Raw genomic sequence first — 14,065 nt, 5'->3', positions numbered from 1 at the left:
AAGCGCAAGGGCAACCTTAAAAAGTCCAAGGTAAATGCAAAAGGGGAAAGGTGCATTTTAAAATACAAAGGCACACCTTGAAATCTTGTAAAAGTGTGCCAGGCAGTGGAAAATCCGGAAAGCTAAAACAAAAGACAAAGACAAAGGTGCACAAGGAAAAGCGCAAGTCAAAACTTTCGTAAAAGAGCGCGAGCACATCATGGTTTAATTCAAGGAGCGCCGGGCACTCACCCGTGCAATTTGTAAATACAGACGGGCAGTGGAAAGGAGGCTAGGAAGATAGAAGGACAATGGGAAAAAGGGCCCGGCCATGTAAAAAAGGGGAAAAGGGGATGACCGCCCAAAAGGGATTTAGGGTTTTGTATATAAAGTTGAAAAGTGAATGAGAAGCTCATTCTTGTGTGTGGCGAAAAGTAGCTCTCCTCTTCTTCTTCTTCTTCTTCTTCTTTCTTGCTTGAGCTTGTGCTTGAGAGAGGGAGTGTGAGAGTGTGAGGGAGTGAGTGTGTGAGGACAAGGGACCGTGGGGTGGAGAAGCTCTCCGTCTTCTTCTTTCTTCTTCTCTTCTCTTCTCTTGCTCGCGGTGATGGAGCTTGGAGCGTGGGGCTTGAGGATGGAGCTTGCTTAAGCTTGCACTTGGATTATGGAGCTACCGGAGTGCGTGGGAGAGGAGGTAACTCGAACGGCATGGAGGTAAGCTCACTACACCCGTAGATATGGATGGCACATCGGCTATGTGAGAGGTATCCATATTAGTGCTCGGCTTGAAATGCTTGAAGCAATAAGCGGTCCATGGGTCTTGGCGGTTGAGAAAAAGCTCCCACATTTTGGTTCCGTTGGCTGGGACAAACAGATTCAAGCCTTGAGCACTTGCACGCTTCGAATCGAGCATTGAAGTAGGGTTTTCTCCGAACTGGTGCTTGAGATAGATAGGTAGGAAGTGAGGGAGTTTGAAGAGGTATTTGATCTCCTTAGCAAGTAGGTTTTTGCTATTTTGGACTCAGGAAAGCATGATGAAGTAGTGTAGGTATTTTTCTTATAATTTTTTCTGCATTTAGGAAGGATAGGAGCAAAACTTAGAGCAAACCGTAGGGTTTTCTATTACTATATAACAGGCTGAAACAGGGAAAAGAAGGGAAAGAAATGAAATTCTGGGTTAAATGTTAGTGAGGGAGGCAATGTTGAGGTGAGTGCAGGCCTGGACAGGGTGATAAGGGGCCAAGAGTGGCAAGAAAGGCCACGTTGTGCATTGCAGGGTTTCAAGAGAGCAGGAGAGAAGAAGAAAGCTTCGTTGAGTGGATCCACTTCGATCTTGTCATCCAAGAGATATTTACCCAGCCCAGGTAATTCTACACCTTCCCCTACATGAGTAGGTTGGATCTAGAGCTGCTTGACTAGGGGGAAGGCCTCCAACGCTCGGCACGACGAATTTCGTAAAGTCCGACGAAAAAACTCACCGCGCTTGGTGTGTCTGAGTGATGGTGATTCTGGGCGGAGTCCTAGAATCGGCCCTCAGACCACTCGACTCGGCCCTTGGCCACTTGGTCCTCAGACCATTCGGCCCACTATCACTCGGACACCCACCACTCGGCCCGTCCAAATTGAGCATTTGGACTGACTTTGAAATTTGGCCCTCAGCCCTCTTGACTTGGCCCTCGGCCCACTCGGCCCTTGGACATCCAGACTCAGACTGGCCAAATTTGACATTCGGACCAGTTACATTCGGCCCCTTCTACTCGGCCCTTGGTCCGAATTGGGCATTCGGCCCCTGCAATTCGAACCTGTTGGGCCAAATTTATATTTTCTCAAAGTTTAACCCGAAGACAGTGAAATTGATCAAGAGACCACATAGAGCCGAAACCAGATCATAGATCGATCATCACTGGGTTGAATCTTAGAGCAAGTAGTTCAAAATTTGGTTATAAAAGGTCTCTCAAATCACGTATGGCATTTACCGTAACGGCCCTGCGGGCTGGGTGGGGGGGCGCTGCCCCTCTGGACCCCTGTAGAGGGGGTTCTGTCCCCTCCGCACCTCCTCCAATTAGGTTGGAGAGGAAACGCGCGCTGTGACAGGCCCCCCAAATTAGACCTTGGTGTAGTAATGGCTCTACACAAACACGGATCCTCACTGACAAAAGAGCAACCAAAAGCCCATACCCGAACTGAGAGAAACAGAGACCCTAAAACCTCAATGGGCCAATCTAGCCAACAAGGGCAAGAAGGCCACACTGCAAAAACACATACATGTTGCATTCGGACTACATCTTGTCAAATCGGAGGCAACAACCTTAGGCTGCAATAGCAAGAATGACTAGATATGATAGTCCTGACAATAGATGCTCCTTGAATAGCCCTGCACTAATGAGCCAAGACATGAGTGGAGAATCGACATCTCATCGTGCAGTTGGGGACTCAAAGGCATTTGTCAGAAGGCTTAAATTTACAAGCCAAGACCCCGAAGATGAAGACATAGTACCACCTGCTTATCTTAGGGTCAAACTCACCGCGAAAAGAGAGCATACTATCGATGCTCTGATTGATGAAGGAACAGATTTTAATGTCTTGACCTATGAGGCATGGACCCTACTAGGCCAACTAGAGCTGACACCGACTAATGCAACTCTTAGTCCTTATGGGGGACCTTCACAAGCACTCATAGGGAAGTGAAATATCCTTGTAACAATTGAAATAGAAAGCTTGCCTATCATATTTCATGTTCCTCCAAATAGTGCTAAATATGGTAAGGAAACCCTCCTGGGAAGACCCTTCAAAAGGGCGACCAAATGTGAGGCTGACTATGTAGCATAGAGGATACACCTGACACTACCGGGTGTGAGGATAGTCACAACCTTTAGTAAGGGTGACCTCATCGAACCTTGAGGGAAAGGCAAGGAAGATACTGACGTAACAGTCAAGCCTATTATCGAGAGCAAGGACTTGTGGGAAGAGCTGATACAAGCACAGGTTGAACAACGAGAACCAATGAGTGAGGCCACGCTTGAAACAAGAAGGTCAAGAGACAATGCCAAGGAAAGGCTTGGGACTTACAAATATTGTAGAAGACCCCAAAAGAAGCCCAAGGCTTATAGACAAAGGCATCGATGGAAGGTCATCACAATGCCGCGATGGATATCCAAAGTGTTGCTACATGCTCAAGGGTATTACGTAGGAAACCGATGGATGTGGGTACCAAAACCCCCTACTAAACCATCTCTATCAGCTGAAGGCAAGATTGCATCAAAAGAAAAGAAGCACAGGAGGAAATCTAAGAGAAACTCTAGGTCTCAAGGCGAGAGACCGGACACTGTTTGAAAGAAAGAGCCTCAACCTAGCATGCTTACTAAGCAGATGTCATATGTAGCCATTGAGCGTGCACAAAAGCCGTTAGTGCCCAAAGAGCCTTTGATTTTCCAAGAGGATAATAGGCAGCATGGGCACAACATTGCTCATGGCAAGGCTGATCACTCAACAAAGCAAATGGCACAGTTGTCTAATAGCCTTGAGCAAATCATTCAGCCAGTGTCGAGTCCACCTAAGGGCCCTAGATCTCCTACATCCTTTTTTTTCCAAGCAAACATAGGAAGCATTATAACAGTCGTCAATGGCGACTATTCACTCCCAATCTCTACCTCCATCAAAGCTTCTAGATGTCCAAGAGGCAGGACACGACACCACCCTTAGCTCTCAACCTGAAGATAGGCCTGTGTAATCCACTGTGGCTAGCTCAATCGATACTCAATCTACGCAAGTGAATGCTCTAAGGGCAACAAAAGACATGACCACTTCCAATTGCCCTAAGGACTTGACACCGCCATCCACCAATAGTAGAAAGTCCTCTGAATTAGCTGGTAGTACTTCAAATCAGGGATCACAGCAGAACGGCCCTTGGCCATGACAATGCCCCTTGTGGAACGTGGTCCTAGTAGTTTACATGTGGAGGAGGTGTCACAACCAACTTCATTAACAACTCCAGCACTTTCAAAGCGCCTAAAGCCTAGGCTGGAGAAGTTAACCACATGGGAATCGGCTGAAGAGCTAGACTCTCCCACAAGGGAGACAGTTGTACCCTCGCAACCTAGCAAGGCTAATTAGGAAGCCATGGCTATGTCCCATGAGGACACACTAGAGAAAGGAAATGCTAAGGCCCAACCAAGCACAACAACGGTTGACCTAGTCCAAGGTCCTGAGTCATTGAGAGATGCACCTTTATTGACCAAGAGAAAGAGGAGAAAACAACAACAATTGCAAGTGGTTGTGGACCCCAAGAACATTGAGGCGAAGAGCGCTGGAGAGCTGATGACTAAAGCATCGAGTCCATCCACCAATGAACCCATGGATGCCTCTCCTAATAGCGGTGAAACCTCAGACACATCCATGTGCTCTGAAAAATCAAAGCAGTCATTACCATCAATGGCTGCTTGCAACTCTCAACCCATGAACAATAGAACTTGCATTGACCAATCAATAAGAGTGGATATAACGCTGTCACAACAGGGTGACAAACCTATACTGGTCACATCCAAGGAGAAACATGACGCAATAACGAAGCCTCAGGAAAAGCATGGAAACCCCAAGAGTATAGGAAATTCGAGCATTGGCCAAACTTGCGCGTCTAGGCATGAGCCCCCAGCTACACTAAAGCCCAAGCAAACCCCTAGAACCTTGCATGAGATAGCAACCGAGCAAGCCCTCATTGAACATAGAAATGTCATAGAGTGCTTGATTGAGTTGGATGCTAAACTCAAAGTGTTCGCATGTATCTATGTCCTAGCAGACATGCACACATTCCCTAAAGAGTAGCTCAAAAAATACTTGCCGTTTCCCTTATCTTGGGAAGAGCAAGAACATCTTAACGAGCACTATAATAGGCTCCTGTATGAACGCATGCGCCTCATCTCCGGCGAGAAAGCCGACGAACTGCGCTTAACTGTCAGATTCAATGATACACTCTGCCAACCAAATCTCTTAGAGATAGAGCAACTAAAGTGACTATCAGAGGGCCAAAGTCAATTTGAACAGTATTCGTGTGAAAACTGCATTGCAATGGCCAAAGTAGGAGCCCAGATCATGACAGTCTCAGAGGAGCAATTGGCCAAATGGCGGTCTCAAAGAGACTCAACCTATGTGGCACCAATGTCCCTTAGAACTGCCATTCGGGGTATGGACATGGCTTAACCTAGCCAAGAGACCTCGCTGTTTGACAAGGTTCTCATTGAGGAGGAGTTACATGTTGCCAGTAGACTCGGACAAGGTTCCATGCTACTCGATGTTGCAAAATATCTATCAGTATTGAGTAAGCTGCCACGAGTACTGGATGCGTGTGCCACGCTCCAGTACAATCCGGAGTTCTATAATTGGTTTTTATCCTCATGAAGCAACATGGATTCATGGATATGTATATAAATAAACAATGACTTTTGTGACTCTATATAGACACTATCAACACACACAAGCAATAATACTCAAGCGTAGACAGAAGAGTTGGGATCAACAAGCTAAGCTCTTCAGGTCCTCCTCTCACCACACGTTTAGAAGTTGTGTGACCATGTCCACCTCTAGGTGGACAGCATGCAACCCTCATCACCACCATAGGAAGCTCTGGCCAATATCTCTAAAGGTGGAAACAGGGTACCATCCCTTCCTATACACCCTTCCCCTTATGGTCTATCCCTCCGGGAACTGCTCCCTGACAACCGACCTACGCAACTTAGCATAAGCCAGGATCTGCTAATGGAGGGAAACCAAATGAACACCATCATGGGGGCCATCCCTCTACAACAAGCACTGCACGTCTCACCCCTCCCCTTCTTGTCATATGCGCTTGATAACCCACACTATAATCCCTCCCATGCAAACGATTTTATTCTATATCAAGGCCTAACCCTTGGTTCGCATCTTGCAGGTCCCCCTACGAGAAAGAAGGCATAGGCCAGCTAGCTTGCAAAGACGCCCTCCGCAGAAAACGGGAACATGCAGCACACGCCCCTCCGCTTGTGCGCTACGTGCCCACCCTCAAAAGGTATGCAAAGAAATGAGGTCCCAAGCGACACCGCCCTAGATGAAGGCCGAAGAATCCCTGGGTCAGGGGAGTCGAAGCTCAAAGAAGCACACCAAATGTGGCAACACCAGTGGCACAAACCCCCAACAGATGCTCGGGCACCAGGTGCTCAAGGGCAAAAAGGGAAGCTCGGGACAGGGAAGAATTCAATGAATTGTTCAAAGGCATTTTGGAAACAGTGGCGGCTAGAGATTACACCATTCATGTCCCAGCTGACATGTTCCCTGCCCACCAACCTCACAGGAGCCCCGCACCAACAGAGCCTCAGTCGCCTGACCACTCGGACTCACCCTGCCTTGTGCAAATCGAGTAGCCCCTACGATACGCAAGCAGCTTAACAAGCCACCCCACCCTAATTTTTTGTCTGTTGATGATTTAAGGGGCAGGTTCCCCACTTGTACACACTTCCTTTGCCAATCATTAATATATGCCACGCCTTCAACAAGCACTGAAATAGGCATAACAATCAGCATCATAGCATTTTGAAAAGTTATATCTTGACATGATTGCATTTTTTTGTTGTACCTGACGCATGCGACTTGCATATACTCTCATGAAGTGACAAGTGGATGCAGGATGGCACAGGTCTTCGTGCGAACGTGTTCAACGCCTAAGTCACCGCACCACCACCAACCGCACAAAGAACTGCAACAAAGCCACGCTGTCGAAAGTGAATAATCACCCTTGTGAGTGCCCACATCACACGACCCAAAGCATAGTCATGGGCTAGGCTCTCTTCTTGGGTTAAGACGGTTGTTACCTCAATCATACCAACAATGCAACCACGGCTTCTCTAACAATGGGGCTGAGCACAATCATCACTGTCATGTCCATTTCTTGAGCCCTCGAAGCTTGACATTTCTCATAGCCTCAATAGATTGCAATCGTTGTACTCAGGCAAGACAAAAAAAAAAAAGGAACGAAAAGATAAGAAGCACCCATGATCACAGCACCGCACCTAGGGGTCCTCAAATTAGGTGCATCCAGTGACCTTGGTCGGCTAGCTCCGTCCCTAGCCCCCTAGCATCCCCCACAATAGATCAGGGCACATCAAGGGTAGGACAGACCTAAGGAGCTTGTCTCACCTAAAATTAGACCTGTCGCCCTGACCCATTCACACAATTCCCTCTTGCACTCTGCCTTAATACCATTGCAATCAATTGGGGTAAGCACTGCACGAATGGCCATGAACAGTACACTGTCCTCATCACACAGGCCCAGTGTCTACCAGCTATATCGATAGTGCACTATCCCTGTGTTCTATTCTATTACATCGTGCACTCATAATGCACAGAATGTCGCATACACCTCCACGTGTACTTCTTCCCACCATGGATGACTTTACTTCACCCACACGTGTTTAGAAGAAACCAGTCCGCGGTCTTCTATCTATGTAATATCTAAGTATGCACGAGCACACATAATATCTGCACCAAAGTATCTACACAGTTTAGGTCCTCAAGTGTTGGACAATACTCTCAGCTTGCTTAGAGTTCGACCTGTCTCCCAGACTAATTGAACTATGTCTTGTGCACAATAAAGAAGACTAGCACTTCCCCTAAGGAGAAATCACCTATGAGAGGTTTTCAATTGCATGTATAGAAGACTCAAACGAGGGGGTCGTTCGCTCTTCATCAACACTCCACTCTGAATTCCTATCCGTATTGTCAAGATTGTGGGAGAGAAGGAAGGAGTCTCACTTATAGCTTTCTTACTTACACAATGGGGGAATACACACAAAGGTGGAGGCTGAAAAACAATTTTCCTCTTCTTAGTTGTGTAAGTCAAAAAGAACTCTCATACAAAGAAATAGAAGAACCCTATATGTGGGTCTCAAACCAAACTCAACTAACTAAGGTGGCATACTAACTGAACCACGAACTAGAGTAGATAAGGATAGTTGTCATCTAGCTATTATTTATGAGCGGTATACCAACCGTATCTGCAACTAACAAGTTGGTGACATAAATGCACAACGGTCACCCTGGCATATCACGAGTGGAGCTCGATATCTTAACACTCCCCCTCCAGCTCAATCCCAATTCCTGCACACCAAGCAGGTCTCTGAACTTGTGTAGATTCTCTGCACCCAATGCCTTCATGAATATGTCAGCTACCTGATCCTCTATGCTGACATAAATTAGATCAATAAGACCTAGTAAAACCCTCTCCAACACATAGTGATAATGCACCTCAATGTGCTTTGTTCTAGCATGATAGACTGGGTTATTTTCCAAGTGTATACTACTCATGTTGTCACAATAAATGACAACTGGCCCATCTGTAGGCTGATGCATATCATAAAGTAGCTTATACAACCAAGCTACCTCACATGCAGCCATTGCTGCACCCCTGTACTAAGCCTCTGTGCTTGACAAGGCAACTGTAGGCTGTTTCTTGCTGCTCCAAGTGACTATAGCACTCCCAAAAGAGAACACATATCCATTGGTAGATCGTCTATCAGAAATACTACCAGCCCAATCAGCATCAGTGTATCCATGCAACTGTATTTGAACCCTAGTCTCATAAAATAGTCCATACTGCAATGTGGACTTCACATACCTGAGTATGCGTCTAGCCGCATCCAAATGCAGTTTCCTTGGAGCCTGCATAAACTGAATTACCAATCCAACAACATAGCTCAAATCTGGCCTGGTAATAGTCATATAAATCAAACTTCCTACTATGCGTCTGTACATAGTAGGGTCTTCGAGAAGCTCACCTGCATCTGTGCTCAACTTCACATTCTACTCCAAAGGAGCTGAAATAGGATTACAGCCTGTCATCCCATATTTGGACAGCATGTCCAATCCATACTGCCTCTGCAAGAGCCATATCCCACGGTGATCTAATCACCTCAATGCCCAAGAAATAATGCAGCTCTCCCAAATCCTTCATCTCAAACTTCTGCTTCAATAGCATTTTCACATGAAAGATATCTTCATCACTATCACCTGTGATAATCAAATCATCAACATAAATGACAAGCAACATAATACCTTTCTCTGTTTGTCTCACATAAAGTGAGAAATCTGCCTTGGAAATCTGAAAGCCAATAATGACAAGATACTGTCCTATCTTGCCAGACCATGCTCTAGGTGCTTGCTTCAAGCCATACAAGGCTTTCTTCAACCTGCAAACAAATTTAGGATGAATAGCATGCACATAACCTGGTGGCTGCTCCATATAGACCTCTTCTTGCAAATCACCATGCAAGAAGGCATTCTTTACATCCATCTGATGTAAAGACCATCCCTTTGATGCAGCCATAGCAATGGCTGCTCTTACGGTTGCCATCCTTGCAATCGGACTGAATGTTTCTTCATAATCAATGCCATATTTTTGTGCATACCCCTTGACTACTAATCTTGCCTTGTATCTGTTCACAGAACCATCTGCATTGTGCTTCACCTTATAAACCCACATATAACCAATTGCATTCTTATCTTTAGGCAAAGGTACCAATTCCCATGTAGCATTTGCTTCCAAGGCATCCATTTTTTCATCCATGGCTTTCTCCCATTTTTCTTTTCCCATGGCTTGCTCAAAAGAAGTGGGTTCTGGCTCCTGTATCACTTTAACTATATAGGCATAGTGAATGGCTGTAAATCTATCATATTTTAGCCTATCCACAGGATACCTAGCTCTGGTAGACCTACGCAAAAGTAGGTTCACTTCCAGATGCTCTCAAAACATCCATGGTCTTCCTTACTCTAGGTGTAACAATAGAAGGAATACCCAACTCATCATTAATGCTCTGTTCTGAGCCTTTGGATTCACCATCCACATAAGAGTGACCTGCATTCACATCAAACATGGGCTGATCTACCTTCTCTTTTCCTTTTCGTGAAACCTGCATACCACTATTTGCATTGCTTTGAGGAGATTCTCCTGATCTCAATCTGCCTGTCCATGGCGAAGAATGTGAACCACTGCTAGAGGACACTCCATGTCCACTAATATTTTGTGACTGCTACTGTGAATTCTGTGCAGCATTACCATTTTGTGCATCTACATCATCAATCACATTTACTGGTTTATACCAGCTACTCATCTCATCAAAAATAACATTTCTGCTCACTGTAAACTTAGGAGTAGAAGGGTTATAGCATCTATACCCTTTCTGCTGCAAAGAGTAACCAATAAAGATGCACTTCTCAGCTTTTGGATCCAACTTGGATCTCAACTCACGTGGCACATGAACATAGGCAATGCAACCAAAAAATTTCAAATGAGAAATATCTAGTTTCCTACCAGTATACCTCTCCTTTGGAGTCATGCCATGTATTGCTACGGTGGGAGTCCTGTTCATTATGTAGACTGTTGTAGCAACTGCTTCAGCCCAGTAAAAATTTGGTAGATCTTTTTCGTTGAGCATGGCATGAGTTACCTCTCCAATATGCCTATTTTTCCTTTCTGCAATTCCATTTTGCTGTGGGGTATGACTGCATGAATATTGCTGCTTTATGCCATGCTCTTACAGGAACCTTGCAAACTCATTTGAGAGGTACTCTCCCCCTCCATCTGACCTTAGGCATTTTATTTGCAGGCCTGTTTCTTTTTCAACCATAGCTTTAAGAGTTTTGAAATGCCCAAACACTTCACTTTTCTTTTTCATAAAATACACCCAAACTTTTCTACTATAGTCATCAATAAAAGTGACAAAATAATGACAGCCTCCAATAGATGCAGCTTTAGTAGTCCACACAACAGAGTGGATTAATTCCAATGGCTTCTTACTCTCTTGAACATGTCTAGGAAATGGTTTCCTTACTTGTTTTCCAAATTGACAGGCTTCACATACCTTATGCATTTCTACAACCTTGAATTTAGGCAATCCTGCAATAATATTTTGGGCCTGCATTGATTTAAGTCGCTGTACATTAACATGACCAATGCGTTTATGCCAGATATCAATATCCGCAACTACATCGGTCCCATGTGCAAACATTGCTACACTCAATTCAGGCATGTCTGCATCCAACGTAAACATTCTGCCCTTCTTCTTTCCTTTTGCTATTAAGCGACCTTTATTTTTCATATCCTCAACAAAGCATCCATGAGGATTAAATCTGACTTGCAAGCCCTGCTCAACCATTTGACCAACAAAAACCAGATTCTTGGTGATATTCGGGACATGAAATACATTTGACAGGTATTTTTTTTCCCCATCCTGCATAGACAAAGGAATTTTTCCAATCTGCACAATAGGATGTGCAGTATCATCACCAGTCTCCACAAATCCTGGTTTTTCCATTTTCCTTGCATCCTGCATCCATTTTGCATGACTTGTCATGTGGTTTGATGCACTTGAGTCAACATACCACACATCGTTGCTTTCTTCTGCACTTGTCACAGAATTGGTCATGTGCTGCACCATAAACAAATGCTCATTTCTGTCATCACCCTGTCTACTAGAAGATGCATAATTCCCTTGTTGCAATTTTCCATTCATGATGTCATTCTGCTTTTTATAGCAGTCTTTAGCCATATGACCCATTTTACCATAGTAGTAGCATTCAACATTGTTGTTTGCATTTTGGCCTCTTTGCCATCCACCACGACCTCTTTGGCTCCCCCTGCCTCTAGAGTTACCACGTCCTCCTCCATAGGACTGGTTTTCTTGAGTTTGCTGCATATTCTGATTTCTACCACGGCCTCCAGATCGGCCTCCTCTACCTCTACCTCTACCTCTTCCAGCATTTGAGTAGAAGACAGCTTCTTTTGAAGTTCCTCCTGAAGAAGATGCACCACCATTTCTCTGCTCCTCAAAAATTAGAAGAGCAATCACTCCTCAAAATCAGAAAATCTTTCACAGACGGAAATGGATGTCCGAAACTATGCATAATCCTTTCCTAGACCATTCAAGGTCACAGAAACTAAATCATCATCTTCCATTGGCGATCCAATGGAAACAAGTGCATATGCAATCTTCTTCACCTTCATGTGGTAGTCATTGATGCTCATACTTTCTCTTTGCACATTGTGCAACTCTTGCTTGAGCTGCATTTTCCTGGCTTGCGTATTTGTGCTATACATTTTTAACAAAGTATCCCATGCCTCCTTTGGCGTACTTGCATCCTAAATATGCACAATCATAGAGTCTGAAATATTGATAGACAGCCAGTACATAACTTTTCTAGCTCTCTCATGCCATCCTTTAAATGCCTGCATTTGCTGTTGATTAGGAACATCAGGAAGAACTGGTTCTTCTTCATTTCCTGCAACGAATTTCCAATATCCTTTTCCCATAAGGAAATTTATCATCCTAAACTTCCATGCTTGGAAGTTGTTATTGTTAAGCTTTTCAGTGACAATCTGTGATAGAGAATCAGATGCCATTATAGAACACTGCAAAAAATTCTGTCACTGCAAAAAACACAGCTTTAGCCTCACAAGAGAAAATCGGCAAAACTGACGAAAGTGGTATTTGACTACATAGTCACTTCCTAGTGACGATTTTGCATCAGCAGGCAACAAGGATGATTCTGTAACTCCCAATGTCTCTGCGCACAGGCATACAATGCAATTTCTACGGTAACTTTTCACAGACTTGTAGAACAGTGGTCGCACAGCAAAACAAGCCCTTTTCCTGAGTGCGTGCGGAAAACTTCTGCCTCCAAAACAGGCCCCGAAATGGCCTCAAATCAAAAAAACAGGTCAACCCAGGGCTAAAGGCCTATCCCGCAGCATATACTGCCCTCTTGCTACACAACAAAGGGCGTCTCAATCTGAGACAATGCACTCTTGCACTTTCCGGCTGTGCTACCTGCAGAGACTTGCTCCCAAAACAGAAAAATGAAAGCAACACTAGTCCTCTTACTAGAACACCGCGAACTTGGTTTGCTTTCTTGAGCTCCTTACCACGAATAAGGCTCTGATACCATGTCAAGATTGTGGGAGAGAAGGAAGGAGTCTCACTTGTAGCTTTCTTACTTACACAATGGGGGAATACACACAAAGGTGGAGGCTGAAAAATAGTTTTCCTCTTCTTAGTTGTGTAAGCCAAAAAGAACTCTCATACAAAGAAATAGAAGAACCCTATATACGGGTCTCAAACCAAACTCAACTAACTAAGGTGGCATACTAACTGAACCATGAACTAGAGTAGATAAGGATAGCTGTCATCTAGCTATTATTCATGAGCCATGTACCAACCGCATCTGCAACTAACAAGTCGGTGACATAAATGCACAACGGCCACCCTAGCATATCACGAGTGGAGCTCGATATCTCAACATATATCACCCTATAAGCCGACTATTGTACTCCCTCAATGCAACTCCCCCAAAGCATAGCCCTACCACCTACCACCTTCCACTTAACCCACCAACGTGCCCCCCAACAACCTTCCTCCCCACCACTACCAACACTCCACCATGGCAACCACAGACGTCATTACCACCCACGTCTTCGATGCATGCTAAACACCTACTATCTACGACGGTGAGTGCCATGGGACTGGTACTCATCTAGGAGGGGGGTAATGTTAACCCCAACATGAAGAAAGAGAAATGGAATAAAAATAGACGCAGGGCAAAGGCGGAGAAAAGGTAGCCCGACTGAAGAAAGAAGGGGAGAAAAGGCCAAAAGCGCAAGGGAAACCTTAAAAATTCCAAGGTAAATGCAAAAGGAAAAGGTGCATTTTAAAATACAAAGGCGCACCCTAAAATCTTGTAAAAGTGTGCCAAGCAGTGGAAAATTCAGAAAGCTAAAATAGAAGACAAAGACAAAGGCGCACAAGGAAAAGCACAAGTCAAAACTTTTGTAAAAGAGCGCAAGCGCATCATGGTTTAATTCAAGGAGCGCCGTGCTCTCACCCGTGCAATTTATAAATATAGATGGGCGGTGGAAAGGAGGCTAGGAAGATAGAAGGACAATGGGAAAAAGGACCCAGGCCACGGCCGGCCATGTAAAAAAGGGAAAAAGGGGATGACCGCCCAAAAGGGATTTAGGGTTTTGTATATAAAGTTGAAAAGTGAATTAGAAGCTCATTCTTGTGTGTGGCAA

Source organism: Lygodium microphyllum, chromosome 3, assembly GCF_053477565.2.
Source record: "Lygodium microphyllum isolate KBCC chromosome 3, Lygodium_microphyllum_v1.1.10, whole genome shotgun sequence".
In the NCBI taxonomy this organism is placed as follows: Eukaryota; Viridiplantae; Streptophyta; class Polypodiopsida; order Schizaeales; family Lygodiaceae; genus Lygodium; species Lygodium microphyllum.
Note: the sequence above shows the minus strand (reverse complement) of the source record.